Source organism: Diceros bicornis, chromosome 31, assembly GCF_020826845.1.
Source record: "Diceros bicornis minor isolate mBicDic1 chromosome 31, mDicBic1.mat.cur, whole genome shotgun sequence".
Taxonomy (NCBI): domain Eukaryota; kingdom Metazoa; phylum Chordata; class Mammalia; order Perissodactyla; family Rhinocerotidae; genus Diceros; species Diceros bicornis.
Genome location: NC_080770.1, coordinates 11109129 through 11136876, shown reverse-complemented (window position 1 = coordinate 11136876; position 27748 = coordinate 11109129). Strand labels below are relative to the sequence as shown.

Below are 27748 nucleotides of genomic sequence, written 5' to 3'. Positions count from 1 at the left end.
AAGAGAACATTTTACTGATTAGGTTACCCATTTTGTATAAAAGGATATAACTCAGGAACAGCCAGATGCAAGAAATGCATAGGGGAAGGGGCCTGGTATTTGGGGAGGGGTGCAGAGCTTCCAGGCTCTCTCCTGGTGTGTCAATCTCCCAGCTTCTCTATATATTCGCCAACATGGAATCTCCCCACACCCTGTACTACTGGGATTTTTAGAGTCTTCACAAAAGCAGGATCGAACATTTATTCAATGACCAGCCTGTCTCTCCTTCCCCAAGGCTGGAGGCGGGGCTGAAAGTTCCAAGTTTCTAAGCATGGCTTGCTCTTCTGGTGACCGGCCACCATCCTGAATTTCTCCAGGAGTCACAAGAAACGACTCATTAGAACAAAAGACACTTCTATCGCTCAGGGATTTCTGAGGGATTTAGGAGCTCGGTGTCAGGAAACAGGATGAAAAACCAAACATTAGAAAAAGATGCTCCTAGTGCTCTTAACACTAAGAAAATTATAAGCGTCTTAGGATCTCTGTGCCAGGATCTAGGGGCAGAGACCAATATGTAGGTCCTATTATTTGACATCTCTAGTATTGATTTCTAATTTGATTCTACTGTGGCGGGAAAAGATATTTGGTATGATTTCAATTGTCTTAAATTTGTTAATACTTGTTTTTAGACCTAACATATGATCACTCCTGGAAAACATTCCCTGTGTACTTCAAAAGAATATGTATTCTGCTGCTGTTGGGTGGAATACTCTGTAATGTCTATTAGGTCTGTTTGACCTATAGTGTTGTTCAAGTCCACAGATTTTCCCCTGATTTTCGTCTGGGTGTTCTATCCATAATTCAGAGTGGGATATTAAAGTCTCCTGCTATTCTTGTACGGCTGTCTATTTCTCCCTTCACTTTTGTCTATGTTTGCGTGATATAGTTAGATGCACTGATATTGGGTGCATAAGTGTATATAATTGTTATAAATTCCTGATGAATTGACCCTTTTATCAGTATATAATGACTTTTGTCTCTTATGACAGTTGTTGCCTTAAAGTCTATTTTCTCTGAAGTCAGTATTGCCAACCCTGCTCTCTTTTGGTTACTACTGGTGTGGAATATCTTTTTCCATTTCTTTATTTTCAACCTATGTGTGTCCTTAAATACAAAATGTCTCTTGTAGACAGCATTTGGATGAATCTATTTTTGTTTATTCATTCAGCCGCACTATGTCTTTTGATTGGAGATTTTTTTTTGTGTGAGGAAGATCAGCCCTGAGCTAACATCCATGTCAATCCTCCTCTTTTTGCTGAGGAATACCGGCTCTGAGCTAACATCTATTGCCAGTCCTCCTCCTTTTTTCCCCCAAAGCCCCAGTAGATAGTTGTATGTCATAGTTGCACATCCTTCTAGTTGCTGTATGTGGGACACCACCTCAGCATGGCCAGAGAAGTGGTGCGTTGGTGCGTGCCAGGGATCTGAACCCAGGCCGCCAGTAGCGGAGCGCACGCACTTAACTGCTAAGCCATGGGGCCAGCCCCCTGATTGGAGATTTTAATCCATTTAGGGTTGAAAATAATTATTGATATTGAACTTATTATTGCTGTTATGTTCATTGTTTTCTCTTTAATTTTCATTGTTTTATCCATATTTACCTCTTTTGTGGTTTTTTGATGTGATTCCTTGATTTTTTGTGGTCACTTCCTATGATTACTTTTCCTTTTTCTTTTATGAATCTGCTATAGGTATTTTGTTTATGGTTACCATGAAGCTTACAAAAGCATATTATAGATATAGAAGTCTATTTGAACCTCATAAGAACTTAATTTCAATAACATACCTAAACTCTTCAAGAAGAATACTTTTCCTTCTACCTCCTCACACTTTATATTACAGACGTCACACTTTAACTCTTTTTAGGTTGTGTATACGTTAACTTATTTTTATATAAATACATTTTTATAGTACTGTTGTCTTTTAAATTTTATACTAGAATTAAAAATGGGTTACACACAACCATGACAGTGCTGCAATATTCAGTATTTGTTTATATATTTATCTTTACCCACGATTTTATACTTTCATATGCTTTTAAGTTGCTGTTTAACATCTTTTTATTTCTACATGAAAAATTCTGCAGCATTATTTGTAAGGTAGATTGAGTGGTGATGAAAAGCCTCAGCTTTTATTTGTCTGGGAATGTCTTTATCTATCCTTCTTGTCTCATAAGGGTTTTTAACTTTATTCTAAGAGTAGTGTTAAGGAACTGAATGCTTGAAGCAGGGCCTTGAAAAGGGCTGTCCTCCAATACATATTGGTTTTAAAGCTTTTTGTTTTTAAATTGGCAGTTCATCTCGTATATTTTCCCATCCTCAGACATATGATCATTAAGGTGTGTCTACTCTTCTATCACACAGCGGTTGAAATTATATGTACACAGCAGCAAAATTGGTTGTGCATATTGTTACTAAGCTTCTTATGATAGTTTCTTAAAAGGAGAATTGCTGAATCATTCCCTTCAATTTTAAAGATAGTTTTGATGGGTATAGTATCCTTGATTGGCTGTATTTTCTTTCAGCACTTTGAATCTTTCATCCCACTCTCTTCTGGTCTGCAACGTTTCTGCTGAAACATCAACTGATAGTCCTATGGGGCCTCCTTGTATGTGATGAGTTGCTTTTCAACTGCTAGTTTCAAAATTCTCTTCATCTTTGACAATTTGATTATAATGTGTCTCAGTGTAGATTTCTTTCAGTCAATCCTAACAGGGTTCTTTGGGCTTCATGAGTCTGGATTTCCATTTCTCTCCCCAGATTTGGGATGATATTGACAACTGTTTATTTAATAATGTTTCTACCTAGAGTACTCTGAGTCCTGAGCCTACACACTCTCATTCAGCACTCTGAATGAGATCACTAACTGACGCCAGAGGCTAGGGGTCAGTCTCTGGAGTGATGACCTTGTCAGCATTCATGCTTTCCATGGATCTCTTCACATAATCAGTGCTGGGCTCAAGATTCGTTTACCACCAGTGTCCCTTGAGCTGAGACACTGCTTCAAACTCTGACTCCACAAACTTCATCCAGTCTTGATTCAGGTCCTCAGATCCATCTATGCCCATGAAAAGAAATTTTCATTCAACTGGGGAATTCCCAGTGGGATATATGTTCCCCTAAACAACGTGCACAGGTAATCTCCATCAGCCAAAATACTGAGCATTGCTGTGCATGTTCACTTTTTTCCATTTGAGTCTTGACAAAGTTGGGCTTTCCACTGGGAAAGTCAAAAGTCATCCATCATGGGCCCTCCAAGCCTATTGATGTCTCTCTGTCTTCCCCACCTGAGCCACTTTGGACTTGTTTCTGCCTCCCCACCACTGAGTCAACACTCCAGTGGTCAGTGATGAATTTCCCAGTAGTCTTCAGGTGGGCACTGGGCTAGGAAGCTTATACCTCAAAGACTTTTTTCATACTTTCTCATCACCCTCAAGCTACTTTGAACCCTTTCTCTGGAATGTTCATTCCTTCAGCAGTTTTAGGAGTTTTCAGCTACATTGCCTCCCTGGTGGTAGGGTCTCTTTTCAACTGCATGGATCTGACATATTTGACTATGAGCTCTTCCTTGGAGCCAACCTCCTGTTCCTGGGCCCTCAGATGCCTGCCACTTGGCACGGGCATTCTGGAACTGCTGCTTCCCTTTGCACCCATCTCCAATATTTCTTTCAGCACTCCAATCTGACTGACAGTCTGGCAGTTGCTCTGTCAGAACAATCCACCATCATTCACTTCAACTCTGCATAGTAATGCAGGCACAAACCCCCTCTGACTGACACTCTTGACCTGTATTGTTAGATGAGTTATGCATGCAGGAAACACATGACTATTTATACAGGTGGCCTCACTCCCCTGGGGCAGCTCAGTGGTGTCCTGCGGCAGACACAGGCCAAAGTGGTCCAAGTGTTGAGACTAAGGAGGGGAAGGGTCTTCTCTGGCCTGCCAGATGCAGAGGTTTACATCCAATTCTGCACTCCTGGGAAAGTACCTCCTTGGAGCTGTCATTTCTCAGAAGCCTGAAGCCTTTCCTCCCTGCCAAGTTGGTGACCAGTCAACTAGAGACTGGGAATTTCAGTGTCTACAGTCATGTTTCTCCTTCTAACTCTCCACCACAGGGCCATCTACTTCTCCTTCAGAATGTCCATTCCTCACTGGAAAAATGTACACACCCCTCATGGCATGAGCCAGGGCTCATCTCTGAGTAGATGCGAACTTCTGCATATCCTGTGGTCCATCTCCAGTTCCTGAATCCAAATCTGGGGAGCAGAGATACCCAGTGCCACCTCCCTCCCCAGCTTGGATGCACCAAAAGCACCAAGAAATAAGCATGGCCTATGAGTTCTTAGTAAACAATAATGTGTGTGTGCCTGCATGTGAGCATACACATGTGTGATATATGAGGCTCTCTAAAGCCTCCATTTTAATCAGATAACAAAATAAGAACTTTAGGTCTTGCAGATACTTTATTGAAATGAAAACGTAAATGAGGTTTCAACAACTGTCCTACAGTTTGTAGATCAAAAGACACAAAAGTGGGGCCGGCCCGGTGGCGCAAGCGGTTAAGTGCGCGCGCTCCGCTGCGGCGGCCCGGGGTTCGCTGGTTCGGATCCCGGGCGCGCACCGATGCACTGCTTGGCAAGCCATGCTGTGGCGGCGTCCCATATAAAGTGGAGGAAGATGGGCACAGATGTTAGCCCAGGGCCGTCTTCCTCAGCAAAAAAAGAGGAGGATTGGCGGATGTTAGCACAGGGCTGATCTCCTCACAAAAAAAAAAAAAAAAAAAAAAAGACACAAAAGTAAGAAAAGTGGTGGTTTATAGCAATTGACACTTGGTTTCTGATCATTCTCTGTAGTCCTCTGAGCCAACGGTGTTGTGAAAAGTTAATAGAGAGCACACCCAAAACTATCATATATTGATTGCTGGAAAACAAACATGGAGACATCACATAGATTTTCAATTCTCTCTTACTAAGTAAAATCTTGTAAAACAAACACTTCTCATTCTTTTCCTGGGTTTGTCCTCACACATCTGACATCTAAGAAAGTCAGTGCTGGAAGTAAAATCAGGATTTTCTCATCATCTATACTAAGACATTTATTGATGTTAAAAAGGTGCTGGTGTTTCCAGATCTTTTCTCCACCGGGGGTCACTTTAATAACTTTTTCTTCATGTTTCTCTTTCTTTGAAATAACTTATCCAATAAATATGCTGTGTGTGTCATCAATTTTCAATGTAGAATTGTTGAATCTCAGCTGAAATCCAAGACAATGTAAAGACTTTGAGTTCCCATATGGCCTTACATGTCAGAAATACAGAGAACACTCTGATGTGTCCCCCACTACTTTTGTGATCTACAAAATATTGAAGATATGCTCTCTGAGTGATTAGTCTAATCCAGGTTTTTAAAGACAAAAATCCCATGTTCCTTTATTGTAGGGGTTGTTTACTTTTTAAAATTTTGTTTATGGTAAATAGACATAACGTGAAATTGACCACTTTTACCCCTGGAAATCGCTATTCTGCCTTATGTTTCTATGAGTTTGGTTGCTCTAGAAATCTGACATAAGTGCAGTATGCAATGTTTGTCTTTTTGTTTCTGGCTTGTTTCATTTATCACAATGCCATCAAGGTTCATCCAGTTGTACACTGTGTCAGAATCTCCTTAGTGATGTACACGTTTATCTTTATGCTTTTGGCAACATTTCTACATTGTCTATCCTGGAATGTTTTAAACGGTATTCAAGATAGGGAATAAATGCTGGAAAAAACCTCAAACAATATCCATTATAATTAAAAGAATTACTCATTGTTAAACTACAGATTTTTTTTTCTAAACAATTCCATCACCCATGGCGGATTCATACCCATGATCTGCACTTGTCATTCATGGAGTCTTTAATTAATGGTCAAGATCACTTATGCTAACAAATTTTGGTTACTTGAAAGGACATTTTAAATTCTTTAAATGAGATGAATGCAATCTTCCTCAAATGGAATATTCTAGACTCTATCAAAGAATTCTTAAGAACATTTTTTATTTGTTTCTGTGAAGAAGGGGATATTTTTTGCTGGTCACTCCTGCAAGTGAAGGACTTCTTGAGAATCAGATGTTTTTCACCTTGATAGAAAATGTATGTGAGTGTGCATGTGTGTTCTGTATTTCGCATGTGCATATGTGTGTGTGCGTGTATGTGTGTGTGTGTGTGTGTATGTGTGCACTGTGTTCCTGTGTATGTGTGTATGCATGGGCATGTGTGTGTACTGGAAATCTGAGGTGTAGGTAAGCCTTCACCTGAGCATTGTTTCCCACTTTTGTCTTTTTCATTTATCATTCATTAAAGATTCCACAAAGTGAAGAGGCTAATCAGCACTGGGGCCTTGATGGCTTTCTTGATGTCAAAGTATTCACACTCACCCACAGTTAAATTCACCGAAATAAAATAAGGCATGTTCACCGTTGCTTTGGCATAATTGGTGACAAACTTACAGCCTGCTTCTCCCTGTCCAGTGGTTTCAAAGCACTTAAGAAAAAAAACACTACCACCACCACTCTGACATTGTTCAGAGTTTCATTTGACTGGTTGAGAAAACACTGCTTCAATTCAACTACAGTCTGCAGTGAATTTATTCAATAAGAACTCTTCAACAACTGCTAGATACTCAGTCGTGGACACTGCAGGATCAATTGTCTTTTCAACCACATCCTCGAGAACTGGGCAGCCAGAACCTTGGATGAAAGCATGCAAAAGTGAGCTCAGGGCCGGCCCCGTGGCTTAGCGGTTAAGTGTGCATGCTCCGCTACTGGCGGTCCGGTTTCGGATCCAGGCGTGCACCGAGGCACCACTTCTCCGGCCATGCTGAGGCGGCGTGCCACATACAGCAACTAGAAGGATGTGCAACTACGACATACAACTATCTACTGGGGTTTTGGGGAAAAAAAAAGGAGGAGGATTGGCAATAGATGTTATCTCAGAGCCGGTCTTCCTCAGCAAAAAAAAACAGAAGAGGATTAGCATGGATGTTAGCTCAGGGCTGATCTTCCTCACACACAAAAAACAAAAAACAAAAACAAAAACAAAAATGAGCTCAGTTATGGAGGTATGGACCCCTTTTTGGGTGTATCTACGTTTTTCATCTTCTTACATCCCAGAAGACACATACATTCAGAGAGATTATGGAAAATGGTCTTGAATTCTTAATTCTAGGAGAGTAAACTCAGCATCTGGGATTTCCTTTAAGCCTTAAAACATCTGCCTCCCCCCACTTCCTGCCTTCACAGCACAGAGAAGCCAAACACTATGAAACCAAGAAAAAGGAGGGCACTGGAGAAATGAGATGTCCTATACAGGGGTTTGGGGACCAGGAATTCTTCCACAGGGGCCCTGACAACAACTTTTAGCCCAAGGCCTGCCCTCCCTGTCAGTACTCACCTGCATAGCAGTAGAGGGGGAGGGCCACCAGCATGAGGACCGTCACCAGCTTCACGGCGGAGGCAGCTGTTGTTGGTTGGTCCTTGATGGGACAGGGATGAAAGGGCTCACTCTGGAGAGGAGCACCTAGAACTCCTCCTTTTATTCTTCTAGGTGCCACCTTAATCCATCCCATTAATGAGGCAATGAGTCACGGGATAAACCTGACACCGGACCAGGAAACGAAGCAAGAATCAGACAGAACCCAGCCAGCCTGAGCTCTGTTTGTAGAAACCAAGGAAGCAGAGCTTTCTGGATCCCAAAAAATTCTGGAACTGCAATAATGATACAAGACTTTAGGTACAATTAATTTAAAAGTGCTTTCTAAATAGTAAAGCTAATGACACCATTGTGAGCCTGTTATCATCTTGTGCTTTTTATTATTATTGTGGTCATCAATATCTCCTCCTCATGTCTCTCCTCTTCTTCCTCCTCTCCTTTCTCTTCTCCTTCTCCTTCTTCTTCAAGGTACAACAGCTTCATATCCTGTATCTCTGTTCCTGCTGGTTTACCAAACACCTGGGTTTGGGGCAATATCATATACCTCCTCCCAGTGGCAGACTTCCATCGCCTATAGACACTTTTTCACTCAGGTCATTGAAATTTGGGAAATATTAATGTCTCATCTTCTCTGAATGTTGTTTTTACAAAGAATATCTGACAACTCAATTTCATGAATTCATTCTATTATAAATCCATGAATTAATTTTCTTTGAGTGTTTATTAATTTTCTTTTAGTGTTTTCTTTTTAATGTGGGGGCTTTATAAAGAGGAAGTGGTAAAAGACTTCCTTAAATGGTATTAAATGCAAAACTTTCAGAATCAGAAAACGGAGTTTTGATTCTCAGATATAGCACCTATTAGCTTTTTTCTTTTTTTTTTTTTTAGTTATTTTATTGAGGTCACAATAGTTTATAACCGTGAAAATTGAGTTATACATTATTATTTATAAGTCACCATATATATATGCCCCTTTACCCCTTATGCCAACCACCCCCCTCTTCTCCTCTGGTAACCACTAATCTGTTCTCTTTGTCCATGTGTTTGTATATCTTCCACATATGAGTGAAATCATCTGGTGTTTGTCTTTCTCTGTTTGGCTTATTTCACTTAACATAATACTCTCAAGGTCTATCCATGTTGTTGTAAATGGGACAATTTTGTCTTTTATTATGGCTGAGTAGTATTCCACTGTATATATGTACCACATCTTCTTTATCTAGTCATCAGTCAATGAGCATTTGGGTTGCTTCCACGTCTTGGCTATTGTGAGCAATGCTGCAATGAACATAGGGGTGCATAAGTCTCTTTGAATTGTTGATTTCAAGTTCTTTTGATAAATATGCAGCAGTGGGATAGCTGGGTTGTATAGTATTTCTATTTTTAATTTTTTGAGAAATCTCCATACTGTTTCCCATAGTGGCTGTACCAGTTTGCATTCCCACCAGCAGTGTATAAATGTTCCCCTTTCTCCACATCCTCTCTAAAACTTGTTAATGTTTGTCTTGATAATTATAGCCATTCTAACAGGTGTAAGGTGATATCTCATTGCAGTTTTGATTTGCATTTCCTAATGGTTAATGATGTCAAACATCTTTTCCTGTGCCTGTTGGCCATCTGTATATCTTCGTTGGAAAAATGTCTGTTCATATCTTCTGCCCATTTTTTGATCAGGTTGTCTTTTTTTTGTTGTTGAGTTATATGAGTTCTGTATATATTTTGGAGATGAACCTCTTCTCGGATATATGATTTGCAAATATTTCCTCCCAGTTGGTGGGCTGTCTTTTCATTTTGCTCCTGGTTTCCTTTGGCTTGCAGAAGCTCTTTAGTCTGATAAAGCCCCATTTGTTTATTTTTTCTTTTCTTTCCCTGGCCTGAGTAGACACAGTATTTGAAAGGATGCTTCTAAGACGGATGTCGAAGAGTGTACTGTATATATTTTCTTCTAAGAGTTTTATGGTTTATCTTGTCAAATGCTTTCTCTATGTCTATTGAGATGATCATGTGGTTTTTATTCCTCATTTTGTTAATGTGGTATATCACATTGATTGATTTGCAGATGTTGAACCATCACTGTCTCCCTGGTATAAATCCCACTTGATCATGGTGTATGACCCTTTTAATGTATTGCTGTATTTGGTATGCCAATATTTTGTTGAGGATTTTTGCATCTATGTTCATCAGTGATATTGACCTGTAATTTTCCTTCTTTGTGTTGTCCTTGTCTGGCTTTGGGATCAGGGTGATGTTGGCCTCATAGAATAAGTTAGGAAGTGTTCCATCATCTCCAATTTTTTTGGAATAGTTTGAGGAGGATAGGTATTAAATCTTCTTTGAATGTTTGGTAGAATTCTCCAGAGAAGCCATCTTGTCCTGAACTTTTATTTTTTGGGAGGTTTTTCATTACTGTTCAATCTTTCTACTTGTGATTGGTCTATTCAGACTCTCGATTTCTTCTTGATTCAGTTTTGGGAGGTTGTATCTGTCTTCTAGATTGTACAATTTGTTGGCATATAGTTTTTCATATTATTCTCTTATAATCCTTTGTATTTCTGTGATATCTGTTGTAATTTCTCCTCTTTCATTTCTAATTTTATTAATTTAGTCCTTCTCTCTTTTTTCCTTAGTGAGTCTGGCTATGGGGTTTGTCAATTTTGTTTATCTTCTCAAAGAACCAGCTCTTAGTTTCATTGATCCTTTCTACTGTTTTTTTTTTTTTTTTTTTTTTTGGTTTCAGTTTCATTTATTTCTACTCTAATTTTTATTATTTCCCTCCTTCTTATGACTTTGGGCTTTGTTTGTTCTTCTTTTTCTAGTTCTCTTAGGTGTAGTTTAACATCACTTATTTGAGATTTTTCTTGTTTGTAAAGGTGGGTCTGTATGGCTATGAATTTCCCTCTTAGGTCTGCTTTTGCTGCATCCCATATGAGTTGGTAGAGTGTATTTTCGTTTTCATTTGTCTCCAGATATTTTTTGTTTCTCCTTTAATTTCTTTATTGATTCATTGGTTGTTCAGTAGCATGTTGTTTAGTCTTCCTGTGTTTGTCATAGTCCCAGCTTTTTTCTTGTTAATATCCAGTTTTATAGCATTATGGTCAGAAAAAATGCTTGATAAGATTTCAAACTTCTTAAATTTATTGAGGCTTGCCTTGTTTCCCCACATATGGTCTGTCTTTGAGAATGTTCCATGTGAACTTGAGAAGAATGTGTATTCTGTTATTTTGGATGGACTGTTCTATATTTATCTAATCAGTCCATCTGGACTAGTTTTTCATTTAATTCCACTATTTCCCTGTTGACTTTCTTTCTGGATGATCTCTCCATTGACGTCAGTGGAGTGCTGAGGATCTCTACAATTATTGTGTTGCTGTTAATTTCTCCTTTTAGATTAATAGTTGCTTTACGTACTTTGGTGCTCCTATGTTAGATGGGTACATGTGTGTAAGTGTTATGTCCTCTTGGTGGAGTGACTCTTTTATAATTATATACTGCCCCTCTGTCTCTCATTGCCTTATTTATCTTGAAGTCTACTTTGTCTTATATAAGCATGGCAACATCTGCTTTCTTTTGTTTGTTGTTAGCTTGGATTATCATCTTCCATCCCTTCACTCTGAGCCTGTGTTTTTCTTTACAGCTGAGATGTGTTTCTTGGAGGCAACATATTGTTGGGTCTTCTTTTTTAATCCATCCAGCCACTCTGTTTTTTTTTTTTTTTTTTTTTTGGTGAGGAAGATTATCCCTGGGTTAACATCTGTTGCCAATCCTCCTCTTTTTGCTGAGGAAGATTGGCCCTGGGCTAACATCCATGACCATCTTCCTCTCCTTTATATGTGAGAAGCCTGCCCCATCATGGCTTGATGAGTAGTGCATAGATCTTCGCCCAGGATCTGAACCTGTGAACCCTGGGCCACTGAAGGGGAGTGTGCAGACTTAAGCACTATGCCACTGGGCTGGCCCCTCACTCTGTGTCTTTTGATTGGAGAATTCAATCTGTTTACATTTAGAGTGATTATTGACATATGATGGCTTAATACTGCCATTTAATCACTTGTTTTCAGGTTGTTCTGTATTTCTCTTCTTTCTCGTCCTGTGTATTTCTGACTGCCAATTCAGTTTGGTGTTTCTCTATGATGGTTTTCTCATTGCTTATCATTTGTGTCTCTGTTCTGATTTTTTGTTTAGTGGTTACCATGAGGTTTGTATAAAAGAACTCATAAACGAGATAGTCCATTTTCTGATAGCCTCTTATTTCCTTATTTTAAGCAGTTTCCATCCCCTTCCTCTTCCCTAAGTTACTGTTGTCACAATTTATTCTGTTTTGTGTTGTGAGTTTGTGATTAAAGTGAAGTGATTATAGTTATTTTTGATGCTTTACTTCCCTTTATCTTTAATGTTATAGTTAAGTGTTTGCTAACCTGTTCTGATAGATAGAGAGCTGCAATTTTCTGATTTTGTCTATTTATCTCCCTGCTCAAGGCTTTGTGAACCCTTTCTCTTTTTTTTCATGTATGAGGGCTTTCTTGATCAAATCTTGTAGGGGGGGTTCTCATGGCAATGAACTCCCTCAGCTTTTGTTTATCTGGGAAAGGTTTTACTTCTCCATTGTACCTGAAGGATAGTTTCATTGGATAGAGTTTTCTTGGTTGAAAGGTTTTGTTTTTCAGAATTTTGAATATATCATTCCATTCTCTCCTAGCCTATAACATTTCTGCTGAGAAATCCACTGAAAGCCAGATAGGGGTTCCTTTGCAGGTTATTATCTTCTGCCTTATTGCCCTTAATATTTTTTCTTTGTCATTGACATTGCCAGTTTTACTAATACATGCTTAGGAGAAGGTCTTTTTACATGGATGTAATTAGGAGTTCTATTAGCTTCATTTACTTGTAATTCCAGCTCCTTCGCCAGGCTTGGGAAGTTCTTAGCTATTATTTCTTTGAACAAGCTCTCTGCTCCTTTCTCCCTCTCTTCTCCCTCTGCAATACCTATAATCCTTATGTTGCATTTCCTAGTTGAGTTGGATATTTCTCAGAGAAGTTCTTCACTTTAGTCTTGGTTTTAGTTCTTCATTTTCGTCATTTTTAGTCTAAGTTCTCTCTCCTCCTTTCTGTATTTCTGTCCTCTATTTTACTAATTCTGTCCTCCATAATATCAGATCTGGTTTTTAAGGATTCCAGATTTTTCTTTATCTCATTCACTGTGTTTTTCATCTCAAACATTTCTTATTTTTTTTTCATAGTTTCCATCTCTTTTGTGAAGAATTCCCTCTGTTCATTAATTTTATTCCTGAGATCAATGACCTGTCTTTCTGAGTTTTCTTGTAACTCATTGAGTTTCTTTATGATAACTATTTCAAATTCTCTGTCATTTAGATTGTAGATTTCTGTGACTTCAGGATTGATTTCTGAGTACTTGTCATTTTCCTTCTAGTCTGGAGTGTAAATATACTTCTTCATGCTGTTTGATGGGGTGGACTTTTGCCTTTGCATAGTGGTAGTATCTGATCACAGATTCCACCTGCCACCCCTGGGGGGTGGTGCAGGAGCTGTGTTTTCTGAGCCTGTCGTGACCCCTGGCAGATGTACTTGTCTGTTGAAAGCTGTGTGAGCAGGGCTCATCTGCCTTTGCCTGCTGGCCACTGCTGGTTTACACACATAAACAGGTGCTCTGGCAGGGATCCACCACTCAGGCCTACTGGCCAAGCTGGTGAGCCAGGCAGGAGTGGGGGAAGGGGCGCTTTCTTTCTTGTGCATGATACCATGTACTCGCACTCTGCACTCACTCTCTCCTCACAGCTCAGTGTGGCTGCCCCCATGATTGCTTCACCTCCTTGGTTCCCACAGGCTGAGAGGCAACTCTGAGAGCATGAGCATTCCCGTAGAGGGCTGCCTTTTCCCCCTTCCCCTCTCAGAGTCATGTGCCAGCTGCTGTGTGAAAGCCTATAACCTAGATTGCTGCTGCTCAGGAGAGGAGATCTGTTTACCTCCTTCCGCTGCCTCCAGGGGAGTCCAGCACACACACCTTCAGATGTATGGCTGTGCGGATCTCTGAGGTGTCTATTGTGTTGTGTGAATGTCCTCTGTTGGTTTATGAATGTCCTTGTCATTGTATCTTAGGGGGGAGAGACTAAGCACCACTCTGCCATGATGCTGACATCAATCCTCTCAGTTAACTCAATTTAATAAATTCATTCTATTATAAATCTATGAATTAACTTTCTTTCAGTTTTTGTTAGCTTTTTAAGGTTTTTCTTCTACTAATTGAAAGATGATAGGAAGAAGTATAATAACCGATTGCTTAGGGGAGGCAGTGCTGAGTGGTGGAATGGTGATGAGATCTGTGCTTATGCAGGTGTGGGTTTGAATCTTGAATGTAACACCTAATCATGAAGTGTCCTTGGGTGAGTTAAAGTGCTGGTCATTCCTCATTTCTACAATAGGCATAAATGATTCTGTGCCTGGTTTTGTAATGACATTCTATGTAAAGAGCCTATCACAGGGCTTAAATCAGAGTAGTCATGAATAAATGAGAGGTTTCATCCATCCATCAATCCATCCATCCATCCATCCATCCACCCATCCATCCATTGTTCAACAGTAACCATGAGCTTCTCCTATGACTGGGCCCTGTGCTCTGTGCCACATATTGGGTTGTAGGAACACGTTAGAGGAGGACCTGGCTCTGTGGAGCTCACCTCTTACCAGGGAGGCAACAAACAAGCCTACAATTGAGTGAGTGACATCGGACAGTGACTGTGTGAAGAACAACAACACAACCCCCAGGGGCAGTGTCCTGCACAGAGGTTCAGGCAAAGCTATAGGAAGAGAGACTTTTAAGCTTGGACGAGTGGACAATGATGTCCTGGGGAAGAGCTAGGGAAGAGTGTTCTAGGCAGAGGAACAGCAAGTATAGTGGCCTTAGAGCAGATGGTACTTGGCAAGTGAGGGAAAGTGTGCCTCTTCATGTCAAGAGAGGGACAGGACAGCCTCATAGGATAGAAAAGCCACATCAGGTTAAGCAGGGATGATATGAAGGTTAGAGGAACAAGAGAAAGAAAGTTGGCTTAGGTTAAAAAAAAAGAAATGGATCAGAAAGCCAGAGAGATGAGTCAATAGTTAATTACCTGTGATGCATTATTTGCTGTCCAGATTATTTAGGACTCATATCTTTCCATCTTCACCAGAGCATACCTTACCAAGAACAAAATTGATTTGGCAAGATGCTAGAAACATAGAAGGTGATGTTCTCAAGTGTGTACTTTCACACAGTTGACATTTGCTGGTGATTTTCATTCCTAAGGCAAGTGAAGAACTTTAATAATGGAATGGGATAAGGTTTCTTTCACTAGGACTTAATGGGGACTCTGCCTGGGGCCCCAGTTGTTCAGGACCTGCCTTGTCACCTAGTGGGACACTAGACCCTTCAGAGGTTTCTTACTCAGCAGAAAAAGAAAATTCCCACCCACATCAATACAGAGGTGTGTTTTCTTTAGCTCCATGTTTTCTCCGTTCAACTGAGGATAATCATTCTCAGGTGACTCAAATAACAATAACATGGCCCAGAAAAAACTCTTTTGCAAACCAGCATTTACAGGGAGATATAGGAGTAACCAAAAAGTTAGTATGCTTGTGTTGTTGGCTTGATTTTTTTCTCTTCCTAAAACGAACATTGACTCAGGTTCCCAAATTAAGTTCAGCAACTAAGGAGTGAAATGGCCTTCAGTTTCAGTGTTTGTGGGATATTTATTGATCATCTAGTATGACAAACCATGGAGCAAATTTAAGTTATTCAGATTCTACCTGGAATGACCTAGTTTCTTGGGGGAGAGATAAAGTATGCAGTAAGAGAGAATTATATTTGGCCTGTCCTCAGGCTCATAGCAGCCCTAAGATAAACTCACACTAATATTTTGGTCATTTGAGGCCTTGCCATCCTTAATAAAACAACAACATTCAGTGAGAACAATTATTTCTCAGTGACTCATACACTGGCACAAAAGCCTACAAAAGAGTTATTTTGAAACTGAGATAATCTTTAAGTGTTTTTAATGTAAGTTACTGATATCAGCCATACAGTATTTGGGGTAAGAGCTGCTACATTTCTTTTTTTCACTCATTCTGTAAAACTGGTTCTGCTCCTCACCTCTAGGGCTGTTGGGGCATTAATCTCAAGCATGTTCTTTGGAGGTGAACCTCTTCTTCCTTAATATCATGCCAAAGTCTAGACCAGGGGTGGAGAGGTATTTATTTAGGACAGAAATTGTAGGAAAAGCTCTGTTCCCTAAGATATCTTGATGGCAGTGAAGAGTCCATTGTTCATAGTATCCAGGCCATTCCTAGACCAGGTGCCTCCCTTGCCTTGCTCCCAGCCTGGTGTGGAGATTTCACAGCTGTGTCTCTCTGTACATTGGGAACAGTCCTAGGATTGTCGTGAGGTTAGAATGAGTTACAAAATGAAAGTCGTCAGAACAGGGCTGGGCACAGAGTAGGTGTTATCCACATGTCAACTGCCAGGGATTAATTTTATAAAAATTGGAAATGTGCTATGATAAACCTTGAAGGGCTACTGGGACTTTATAGGCCACTGAAGATTCTGCTTCTACTTTACATTCTTAAAAGATCTAGAGATTATCATATTCAGATCTGAGGTCAAAGTCCTAAGTTTGAAAATAAAGCACTGTATTTGATTCATGCTTACTTGATATTTTTCTGACTCCTTCTTAAAAGAGTCTTATTGAGATATAATTTACCATCGCTTCTTCTCAAATGTAGTCTACATTCTGCTGGCCTAGTCATCTTCTCAATAGCCAGCACTAATGCATGATTACTTGTTTTCAAAATTCAATAAAACGTGAGTTGCAAACAATTACATAGAACTTACTCTATGCAGGGCACTGGTGAAAACCTCTTTTAATCTTCACAACAACAATCCAATGAATAGGGTGATGAGAAACTTATTGGCCATACTGGGGTATTTTGGAGAGTGAAAGAAGAAACTAAATGGACGGAATGCTGGGATAGCAACACAAACCAGGATTCTTATGAGCAAAATGAGATGTGCGGTCACCCTCCCTATGAGGTGGGCATATTTCTCCCCAGCTGCAGACAATGAGACAAGAGAGGTCAAGTAAGTTGACAAAGGGCACACAGCTAGTGGGTAGCAGAGCCTGGATAAGGAACCAGGTGTTCTGATTTGAGAAACAGCTTCCAACACTATTGACCTCTTGAGTTTGAGCCTCATAGATCTTCACGTTATGTCTCAGATGGATCCTTCTGACCTTGACTCCCACAACTGCCTTATTTGAACTCCTGATTGATTTCTGTGCAGGCCCCACAGTTTTCTGCTTGAGGCCTTTGCTCACTGTGAACTCCCCTCTCCCGCTGTCCTTGACTCAGCCCCACTGAATTGAAACTCCTTATTCATTCTCGATGCCGCATCAAAGATAGCCCACTTCTTGTGGCATTTCATGGCCCCTGAATCTCTGAGGATCTTTCTTTGTATATAACTCTCTCCTGACATCTCTAGAACCCTGACCCTATGGCCCTTTCCTCCACGTTCATGCTGCTTGAGGGCATGGCTTGTGCACCTCTGGTCTTTATGCGACAATAGTCAACATGTAGTTGCTTAATTAATTGTTATATAACTGCTTCTGAGGACAGATTTCAAATTTTTACAAAGACTTTTTGATTATATTTCACATTTTATTATTTTATCTATTTAGAAAGAGAAGCTCATTTAATTTTTTGTGTGTGTGTGTGAGGAGGACTAGCCCTGAGCTAACATCCGATGCCAATCCTCCCCTTGTTTTAAGGAAGAGTGGCCCTGAGCTAATATCCGTGCCCATCTTCCTCTACCTTATATAGGATGCCGCCACAGCGTGTGTTACTAAGCAGTGTGTTGGTGTGCGCCCGGGATCCGAACCTGCGAACCCCGGGCCGCGGAAGCCGAGCGCGGGCACTTAACCACTTGCGCCACCGGGCTGGCCCCATAAATTTGAATCTTTAGTAAAGGCAGGGATCAAACCCAATGCTAAAACCAGACATCAGCTGGATTTGGAAGGTGAGCAAGGATCAGGTGTCATCCCTGAGTAATTCTCTTTGGCTCATTCACCAAAATCCTGAGCTTTACACAACTTGACATTTCCACAAAATATGTACCTATATATTTAAGCCCCCATACGTGTGACGCTTCATCAGTTCATTAGGTTACTACATCAATATCTTCTCTATTTGTTAGTATTTTCCCTCTACTGCATGCCCACATTTTCTTGCTAACCATCGGCATCCAGATTTGTGAACCTCTGGTGCTTAGGGGAGTTACAAGGGGCATGTGGGGGACGTGAAATAAAGTATTTCCTCTGCTAGAGCAGTGATTCTCATCTGGGCCTCATTTATTCCCTCCTTCCACCCACCTCTGTGGACATTGTCAGGGTCTAGGGATGTTTGCGGTGTCCCCACAGGGTGAGTGGTTTGCTGTTGGCATCAAGTGGATAGAGACCAGGGAGGCTTCTAAACAACCTGTGACGCTCAGGACATCCATTCAAAGAGGAATTCTTCAGCCTCTGAAGTCAGTAAAGCCATGGTTGAGAAACCCTGTCACAGAGAAATATCTAAAAGCATTTGCCCTTATGGTGAAAGGTCAGTAGTACTAGGTAGCCTCACACCCAGTGGAGAGTGAGTGGAGCTCCAGTGCAGACAGATGCCGGCAGGAGTGTGGGCATCTATATCCTCTAGTGTGCGGGGCTCAGTTTCATGGCCATGCCTCTGCCTGGATGCTCGCTACATTTTTGCTGTTCTGTCATCCTCATCCACTTTGTCGTTCAAGATCCAACTCAGTCATCACCTCTTCACAAAGTCTTCCTTCCTGGAGAACGCATAGCCTGTAAGCGCTTTGTTCTTCCTTGAATTTCTATAGACCTTTAATTTCTATGGTAGAATCTCATTCTCAGTGATGTACTCCTTATCTTTCTTCACTCTTATGTCTCACGTCTTGTCGTTTAACAAGATAATTAATTCCTAAAGGAAATCTATTGACTCTTTCAATAAAATGCATCAGGTTTCTCCTAAATTAGATGGAGTGTACATTCCAAGTTAACCTCGGATAATTTGCAGCATCATAACCCATTTTCTGTCAAATTTTCTCCTGCCCACTTTTCTGTCCTTTTTCTTCTATCCTGTCCTTCCTTTTCAACTGTCTTACAACTTCCAATATTTTCAAAATTTTTATTTAAAAATAAGGGATATAAGAGCATTGTTCAAAAAGGAAAATATTGGAAAACAGCTCCAATGAGAGCACTAGACCCCTGTTCATTCCCTTCCACACCACGTTGTCTCACACTCACCTACAACCTCTTTCACTGTGTCACCTGATATTGATATGTTCTAAATAGTGCTTTTTACGGTTCTCTCCTGATTTATCCATAACAAAACATGTTATATCCTGTGTTTTGGACTCCATGCCTTATCTTTCTTCGTCTACTCTTTCTTTCTGATAATACATATCCTCTGACATCATCTGAGAAAAAGCTCATTGGACATAAAACTTTTGAAGATTTGCACTTCTGTAGTATCTTTATTTGTCTTCATACTTAAATAAATAGTTGACTGAATAGAATTATATTTGTATGCAACTATAGGTTGGAGCCTCTGAATTTTTAGTATTATTCTCGTGTCTTCCAGTCTTGTGTTGATTTGATTTTTATTCCCCATCCTTGGACATGACCTGGTGTTTCTTTCTGAAAGAAAGTCCTTTCTTTAGGGTGATGTTCTAAAAAGTCACAAAAACATGTTTTGATGTGGGGAGTGAGTGGCCTATTCAATTTCATATTCTTCATTTCTATGGAATATTCTTGGGTATTTCTTTGTGGGTTTACTTCCCACCATGATTTCTCTCATACTATAATCCTATTAGTTGGACATCCTGGATGGATAGTTTGAAATTCTTTTCTTCTTATCATATTTTTCTATCTTTTCCACTACATACACACTACATTTTTTTCAGCTATTTTACTTTATCTTCCAACTTCTTTATTATTTTGTCCAGGTGCCATATTTCTAATTTTTAAGAGCTCTTTTTTGTACTATAAATGTTTATGAAGCCTTAATGAGATAAGAGATCTTAGTAATCTGGGCTTCTGGAGTCCCATGAAGGTTTCCCATAAGAGAAAGCATCTGTGTGGCTCAGAGAACCTGGACCAATTCTAAAGGAATATGAGTCAATCCAGAACTTTCTTGTCTTCCTCTGTCTCTCCTTTTCTTATGCCCTGACAATGTCAGAAACTATGTTTAGTAGCTGGGAGAGAAAACACAGAAGTAAAGGAGGGAATCTTCATTACTATACAGGCCTGAGTATCCTAATTTCTGAGTGAAAAATTGAGCTTCCCTTCGTAGGAAATGGAGAGCCATTGAATGTTTGCTTTAAGTGAGCTTGTGACAAAATCAGAGCTTTGTGTGCAGAATGTTGACCTTGTCATAGAGAGTGAGATGGCTGCAGGGAGAAGACACTTGAGGAGGAGAGCCCAGACAGAGCACGATAGGATTTGTTCCAGGGGAAGAACGAGAGGCCTCGAGGGATAAAGTCAGGACTCTGCATGAGTCAATCCTTTGTACTTGGTTAAACTCAATTTGTCAGTTTGAACCAATGTTTCTTTAAAATTAGTCATATCTTCAACAGAGAAAATCCCAGGAGGCAAATCAAACAGAGTTGACACCAGATGTAATTAGACTTTGAGGTGCCAACAGCTCTGGGAGAGCATGTCCAAGGGTGTTGAAATATAGGCCCTGCTCCCATCACATCATCTTTCTGATGCATTGCAGAGAGCTCAGCTTGTGGAGTCTTTGTGTGTTTGGTGTAATACACATAACACAAAATTTACCATTTTAACCATATTTAAGTAGACGATTCAGTTGTATTAAGTACATTCACAATGTCATCACCACTACCCATTTCCAGAAGCATGTCATAATCCCAAACAGAAAGTCTGTTCCCATTACACAGTAACTAAACCTCTAAGCGTCTCTCCTCCTGACCCCAGCCCTTGGATTCTTGCGTTATCCCACCTCACACTCTTAAACAGCAGCTCATGAAGAAAATTCTCCTGTATGAGACCCTAGGTTTATTGGCTTTATAACCGTGAAACTCACGAACTACCTGTAACTGTCAGATGTGAAGGACTATAGAAGTGGCCAAGGGAAGGTCTAAAGGTGACCACCTTGGTGATGCTGGGGGTTCTTAACTATTGTGGAGAGTCTGGTTCTCCTCCCTGTTCATCTGGTGGCTGCCCCTGTAGGAGATTGAGGTAAGAAAATGGTGACCGCACGGGTTCTGTTTGCAGAGATACCAATGTGTTTCTCCTGGACTAGGGCCTGGGCATCACTTGCTTTTGGAATCTCTCAGCTGATTCTAACACAGAGCCAGCATTGAGGAACACTGTGTAGGACATTCTTCATTCCCACAGTCAGTGGTGGGGACATCTTTTACCTTCCTGGAGAATAGTAAGGACTACGTGAGACAGAAGAGGTAAACCTTCCAGGATAATGTCTAGACAACAGGGGTGTTCGATGCATGTAAACTCTTAGTGTTTTAGAAGTTATAATAATTATTGATAGAATTTTTTATATTATTAATTTATTCAATATGTTCTTGAAACAACTCTGTGATATAAATATTATATCACAGAAAGACAAAGTGATAACAGAGGGAGGTGTGTGTCTGTGTGTGCATGTGTGTATGTGTGTGTGTCTGTGTCTGTGTGCAAGTCTGATAGTGTGTCTCTGTGTTTGTGCATGTGTGTGTGTGTGTCTATGACTGTGTGTTTGTCTGCATCTGTGTGTCTCTGTGGGTATGTGTGTAAAAATGTGTATCTATGTGTGTGTTGTTGACTGTAAAATGTCTTTCTGCGTATAAAGTTTATTTGGGGATATGGGACTCAGAGAGGACTTCACAGAGGATGAGATGTGAAATATCCTACAGGTGAGATGTCAGCTGTCCTGTGCAGGGAAGGATACAGAGGCAAAGGGGACACCACAGGCCTGGTGCATGGGTGTGACTCAATGTGATGCATAATCAAATGGCATGTAGACCACTAGGGCTGAGCACAGAATCCTTGGTGAGCAGGGAGACGAGGTCAGAAGGGCCAGGAATGGGGTCTTGGAAGTCCTGGTGTGCAATACCAACAGTGGGACTGGATCCTCCAGCGGTGATTCCAATCTGGGTTTCTCAGGGTGTTGCAAGAGCTCCATGAATCCTGGTGTCCATCCAGCATAGTATGTAGACTGAATACGTAATGTATTTCACAAAATAGAGACTGACTTAAATGTGTATATTTCCTGATGTGAATAAAAATACACATTTATTGTAAAAACACTGCTGATAATTGATAATAGTAGATAACTATGTTCTATTTTCTCAGTCAGAGTTTGTATAAATACAGCTAGTATATTTTGAGTGTAGATTTCAGACTAAAAATAAGTCATCTTATTGAAACATTTAGAAACACGTGTCCACTAGTAAGTAATTCAGGGTTACAGAAATGAGATCAGATTTACATTTTAATTTTACAAGGGTCACTTTGGCCTCAATGAAGATGATGTACTGCAGGAAGTTATCTCAGAGCCCAGCAGACCATTTAGGAAACTTGCGCACAAGCAAGGAAGGACTAGGACTGGACTGATGATGGCTGTGGGGATGGAAAGGAGGGGATGCTCAGAAGTGATGCTGTAGCAGTGAATAGGGCAGAACTTTGTGGATTCTTAGATGTCAGGAGGGAGATGAGTTGTAATAGGCTCACCAAGCTCCAAAAATATCCACATCCTTATCCCTGAAACTTGTAACGTTATCCTTCCCTGGCGAAAAAGGACTTTGCAGATGTGATAAAGTTACAGATTTTGAGATGGGGAAATCATTCTAAATTTTCTGATGTCCTCTAAATGCAATCCCATGTATTTTGTGTGAAGGAGGCAGAGAAAGATTTTACACACTCAGAAAAGGAGAAGACTGTGTGAACTCACGGGGCAGAGATTGGAGTGATGTGGGCACAACTCAAGGAATGCCGTCAGCTATCAAAGCTGGATGCAGCCATGAATAGATTTCCACCTAGACCTTCAGAGAGAGTGTGACCCTCCTGACACAATGCTTTTGGCAGAGTGTTACAGATTTTGGATATTTGTCCTCCAAACTTTGAGAAAATAAGTTGATTTAAGCCACCAAGTGTGTGGTAGCGTGTTACAACAGCCACTGCAAACTAACCCAGAGTCTATGATGTATCCAAGTTTTCTGAGTCAGGTGCCGCGTTGGGTGGTGGGTCCATTAGCCAGAATGGGGGACACGTGGAAGAGGAGAAGGTTGTGGACACACAGTGAGTTCAATTTTATATATTCCTTCAGAAATAACTGTGGAGTGCCTGAATGGAGTTGTCCAGATGGCAGCTGGATACTTGTTTCTGGATATCCGGGAAAATTTGCGGGAGGAAGTATTAGCTTGAGGTCTTGATGAGTGGCATAGATATCGATAAGCCATGTGAGTGAGTGTGCAAATTAAAAATGAGTTAAATGAAATTGAACCCTGGATTTTCACTATAAATTGAGGGGTTGGTGAAAACAAGTTACACTGGACAGTCCATAGGATTGAAACCACAGTGTGGGGAAGCAGGTTGGTTGTGGTTATGATGAGGACAAAATATTAGTGACGCTGCTAGTTGGAAACCACATGACTAGGCAGTTAGGCCACAGGATCCCTCAATACAGGACGAGTAGCAGGAAGATTTTAGTTGCTTTTTACCCTGAATCTTCATTTTCACTCATGGCCACAAAAATGAGAAATCTGTAAAGTAATGCAGGATGAATCATGACTGAATATATCCTCCCGTGATCCCTACACCTCAGGCTGCCGTGGATAACTGGATGTTGGGTCTCTGAAATTTACTACTGACAACACTCAATGGCTACTTCATGATGAAAACCAACCCAACTTGATGCCAGAGACTGTTGGATAATGACAAGACAAGTAGAGAAGTGCAGGGCAAGTGATTTATTGAAGCAAGATGTTGAAACTTGCACATTTTCCAATGAAGTTCAGGTGACAATTGTAAGGCAGAGGTACTGCTATAGATGATTTGATACAGCATTGTAAGCACACTTCAACACTACTTTCCCCTGAAATAGAAAAAGAAAGAAAGAGGAGGTCAGTCGTGCTGCTCCTGGAGATGACACAGTAACACACACCAATGTTCCCACCAAGATATCAATGAAATTTCATCTAACAAAAGACGAATGGAAGACACCAGGTAGGACCCCAGTGTGCAGGTAAATTAAGTAGACCTGGTACAGTTACAACCAACCATGCATGTCATGAAAACACCATTTCCATAGTCCAGCAAATAAACCCCCAGGTGACCCAAGAGTAGGACTCAAGTTTCTATGGAAGGAGAGGGGGGTGAAGGGTTGGACAGCGGAGCCCGTGATTTTTTTCTTCTGATGTCGCAGGACAGAGGACTCTACTTTTTCACTCTAAAGGGAACAGAGGCTTGGGAGATCAGGAGAGAGGAGGGACAGGACATGGGAAGTACCGCTTTCAGGAGATTCCCACCCTAGAGTGTGAAAATTCAACCTGATGGCACATGTAATTCTCAGCACTGAGAATCTAGCTTCCATGGGCGTTTGCAGCTGAAGCTCATGACCAAAACCTGGTGGTAGATGGGCTGAGACACCTTTAACTATCTGATTCTGGATAAAGACATAATTTAAGTGTTTCACCGTCACATGTGGCTGCAGGAGACCAAACAAGGAGAGTCTCTGCCCACTGGCTATGATGAGGAGGAGAGTCGTAGGTGAGGAGTGGAAAAGTGGATGGAGGTGAAAGGAGTGGGCCTGGGCTCTGCAGAAGCTGGCAGAGAACCCAGCCAGCACCCTCTCTATCCTGACAGATAGAGATATCCAGACAGATAGGGCTAGTTCTCTCCCCCTGCATGTCTCCTCATCGAACATGATGAGGAGACTCCCCATGAGATTCCACAGGGACTGTGTCCACTGCGTGAGGGAACTCACCGTCAGGAAAGTTCCCTGGCAGGGAGGCAGCAGTGCTTTGGCCCTTCAACATCACTGCATGGGGCCCCAGGTGTCCTCCTCCTCAGGACACTATGGGGAGCCTGGCACCCAGGGAGGTGACTTGAGAAGGAGGAACATGCCCAGACGTTACTTGCAGTCTTGGTATAGCTCAGCAGGTGTAATGTTATCATCCACCCGGTGGCCATGGGTCACCCTATCAGAGGTGAGCAGTGAGACAGGTGCCTCCACCACCCGTGCCCCGCAAGAGCAGCACCCTGACCTTCTTCCTGGCTGTTCATCTTATCATAAGCCTCTATGCACAAAGAAGAAAGAAATTACCAGTGCTTTTGAAATTTGCAATCTGCTCCCAAAGGAGATCTCATCTGTGAATCTCTTCACTTCCAACTTGGCTTCATAAGCTTCTGGAGGTGTGGGAAATTTCTTAAGTCATAACTTATAGAGGGGTTCATTAAAGAAGAAGAGGGATGTGAAATCAGAAAGAATGGATATACAGACAACTGCATTGGCTAGAGAAGAAGAAAAAGAAATACAATTGACATAAGGAAAGTTGAAGTTTCCTACGGCTCTGATATTAGAACTAGAACAGGAAACCCAGGGATTTTATGTTCCCATCTCATCAGTGTGCTGACAACAGTGTGAGACCCTCAGGGTCATGATTTCCTCATGGTGACACTGCAAGTGGCAGAACTAGGACTGGACAACAGGTGTCCTGATGCCTGATTCAATTTTTACGTGTTGTAAAGTACACCTACAACTTTCCAAGACTCTCCTGATTTGCTGAAATTCAGACTTCCTAGATTTCAAAAAAATTCAGTTTTGCCTGTCAAGGCAGTGATACCTTATTTTGTCTTGAGTATTGGGGGAGAAGAGACTTTACTAATCAATTTTTTCAAGTGAATGGTAGACGCAGATTTTACCAGAGATCAGAGAAGGGAGAAGAAATCTGGAGATGAGTAAGTAAACTATTTATACATTGGAAGATGCTATTTTGAGACTAAATAATAGGATTATGGCATTAGACGCAGACATAAATAAAAAGCTACAAAAAATTAAAGCTAATCAGTTTGAACACATTTGAAGCTTATACACAGAATTATGATTGGCTCTTTTATTCCACAGCGATGTACAGATTTCCTTGGAGAGAGTGAGAGGTGGGAAGGGTGGCTCATTCCTGACCCCACTGGAATTGTGCTGAGACTTGAGGTAACCACTTTTCCTGGTCTGGATTCTCCATTCCCCAGAATCTTTGCAACCACCCTGCATCCTGGGGCATGCCCTACGAGGCTCTGATCTGACCTCTGGTCAAACATCAAACTATGCAGAGAATTTGGAGAGGGTAAAATCAGAGGCCACACAGGGAAAGTGAAGAACATTTAGAACGTCAGATGAAAGAGAAAGACTCAACAAGACTTGGGTCAGTATCGAGAGTGAAAACGTGCAAAAGTATTGTTGAATAAATCTCTAGAATTAATCTAGAAAAATAGAAATTGTAGCCCCAATGATTGTACTAGTTCTACTACAATTCCTGGTAGCACTCCTGGAAAACTAGTAGTACTTGTAGACACACTGAATGCTGCTTATTCACAGAGCCCATTTGAAGATTTATTATTCAGAGATTCAGAGAACACTGCCTCTTCTTGAACTGAGAACTCTCCAAAAACCATTCCAGCTGTAACATTTTATGAGTCTGAATCTATGATTTAAAAAACTGTGGATTCAATAGGCACCTAAAAATCTCTAGAAAGAGGACATCTGATAACTATGAGATGTCTGCTCGATACCTAGAACTGGACTCCTGACACGCTCCATCCCACTCCACTGTCATAGCTACTCTTGTTGGTAGCTGTAAAACCCGGTGACAAGAGGAGACTTGGAGAGATTACTCGTTTTGCTCAAGGTCAAAGCACTGGTCAGTGGCAGAGCCATGCTTCACATCCAAATCTTATGTCATGCAGATTCTGAAACACAGATCACAGATAAGGAGTGAGGCTTCAGGTGGAAAACTCTTAAAATATGCCAGCAATGATTTTTTGTAGAAGTTTCAGAGTATTGGGATTTGATAGAATGAACCATGGGCTTTTGAGGGTCTAGTTCACAGGTAGAGAAAAAGGTTTGCATTTTGATTTGTCCATACTCCAATTAAGTTCACCTAGTTCAGACAAGGTTGCTTACCAGAGCTGGTGCTGGACTGATTAGAAATGATACTCACCTTCATAGCAGCAAAGGGCCAGAGTGACTAGCAAGATAGACAGAGACAGCCTCATGGTGGTTTATTTGCTTTGAGCTTTCAGCTTTAGCAAATGATAAGCTTTTAGGAGCTGAACTCAGGAGCCTGGGGAGCCCAGGGCTATTTGTATCTGGAGAGCTTCACTGATCCTGCCCACATGGCACATGGCAGGTCACAAGGTCTGGTTTCCAGCCCTCTCATCTTCACTGAGGCCTGATGCCATCCATCTGTGTCACATTCTCCAATGTCTTGATCAAAGTTCCCATTTATAGACATTGCTGGCACCATGCATCTCTTTTTGTTGCAATTTCAGACAATTTGTAGCTTTACAAATGAATAATGAGTTAACTGATGGGATCCCCCTCGAATTTAGCTCCTTTATTTCAGGGCAGTGTCCAGTTTTGCGCATCTTTACCTGCCACAGTGCCTGGCACAGAGAAGAAGAAAGGCAAATATTCCTTGAATAAATGAATTAATGTGAAGTAAAGAAATCCCCTCTCATGCTACCACATGGATGAACCTTGAGGACAGCACACTGAGTGAAATAAGCCAGTCACAAAAAGGCAAATACTGTATGACTCCACTTGTATGAGGATCTAGAGTAGTTAAATTCGTAGAAACAGAGAGTAGATGGTGGTTGCCAGGGGCTAGGGGGAGGGAGAATGTAACGTTCAATAAAAATTGAGTCATCAAAATAACAGTGAGCTGATAATACCTGGAAACGCACTGTTATCTTCCACACAGGTCCTTCGAGTTGCAAAACTTTCTGTAGCTAATAATAGTGATAACAAAAACAGTAGCAATATTTTTTGATTGCTAATTATGGCCAGAGGCTGTGTGAAAACAATTTAACATATTCTATCATTTCTACAAATTTACAAGCTACTATATTTCCCATTTCAAAGTTGAGTCAACTAACGTGCAGAAAGTAAGACATTTACTCAAACTTGCA

At 41.0% G+C, this 27748-nt stretch overlaps 1 pseudogene; it reads right to left on the bottom strand.

The window, feature by feature from the left end:
- Nucleotides 1-3007: 3007 nt before the first annotated feature.
- On the bottom strand, nt 3008-26833 carry LOC131395291 (secretoglobin family 1D member 2-like; annotated as a pseudogene).
- Between the last annotated feature and the right edge of the window lie 915 nt (nt 26834-27748).